Genomic DNA, 1427 nt, shown 5'->3' with positions numbered 1-1427 from the left:
ACACAAAAGGTCTAAATTCCTCCATGATAAAAACAGCCTTTATATCAGTGGCCAAATCAACAACATTGGGTGATCTGGTGAAACTACGTTTATATGTGGACACAAATGTGCTGGGTGTTGCCTCCTTTTCTTTCTTCTTTTTCAAACACCAACAATCGGACATAACATGACCAGGTTTCTTACAGAAATGGCAGACAGGCCTTGCTGGTTTTGATAAAGCTTTAACACGACTATATGAAGATTTCGAACTAGAGGAAGAACCCTTAACCTCGATGGATTGAACAGATACAGAGTTTTGTTGAAATGGTAGGAATTTCTTCTTATGAAAAGTGGTTTTATGTGTTAAAGTGTAATCATCGGCAAGAGCGGCTGCTTCCCGTAGTGTTTCAACTTTCTTTTCATCTAAGTAAGTTTTGAGGTCGTCACGTGCACAACACTTATAAGGTTTCACGCCGCCCTCACGGCCCCCTTGCACCCCCATCACTAAAATCTCTTTCAAAATTTCAATTTAGCCACTTTATGAGACAATTCATAAAGCCTTTGTTTTATTATTGAAAAGTGTGAAATTAAGAAAATGTTCTAAGAAATAGGTATCCGATACAATTAATAATCTTAGAAAAAAATTTCAATTTTTCGAAGTAAATGCACAATTAATTATTTTACTTTGAACTTCTCACAAACTGAGAATATAATAATCTGTGAAATACTGCAGGCAACTGTCTCTAAAATATTAATGTTGATATAAAAAGTAATTGGTATAAGAAACTATACATCATCGCATGCGTTTCTGTGTGTATCTGGAAATCATGGAGATTGTTTATCTATAAACGTGGCAGTGAAAGTGTTAAGAATAGAAAACATAGTAATGTGAATTATGAATAAATAATTGTCAAAAATATTTCAATAAACTGATAGTTTTAATTAAGAGAAAACTAAATGAAATATTTTTATTTTCTTAATAGGAGAAAAATACATAGAATGAAAAATATATCAAACTTTAATTAATATACAAATTGATATGATACTGCATGTTTTTGAAACGCTACTTGCTTCATTTAAGGGAATATATACAATTCCCAGAAAAGTAGAATTAGTGTTGCAATTGAGTTTATATGTGACGTTTCACTAATGATAATTTCAAATTGAATATGCTGGTAATTAATTTGAATAAACTATTTTAATATAATCATACATATATAAAAAGAATAACTTATGAGAAAACTTTTCATAAGACCTCAAAACTTATGTTAGCTTGTGAAACACAACATATTGTTACGACAGCGGAGGTCACGTGACGCTAGTAACACGTCATATTCTCGAAGCTTCGTAAATCCTCGGGAGGTTACTAGATGTACGGTATTCTTTTATATAAGACGGCCAAGAAGTGACGGTGAGGTAATGTAATTGAACTGTGGACAGAGAGAGAG

This window comes from Limulus polyphemus, unplaced genomic scaffold (genome assembly GCF_000517525.1).
Source record: "Limulus polyphemus unplaced genomic scaffold, Limulus_polyphemus-2.1.2 Scaffold2933, whole genome shotgun sequence".
NCBI lineage: Eukaryota > Metazoa > Arthropoda > Merostomata > Xiphosura > Limulidae > Limulus > Limulus polyphemus.
This window is presented reverse-complemented; position numbering follows the sequence as displayed.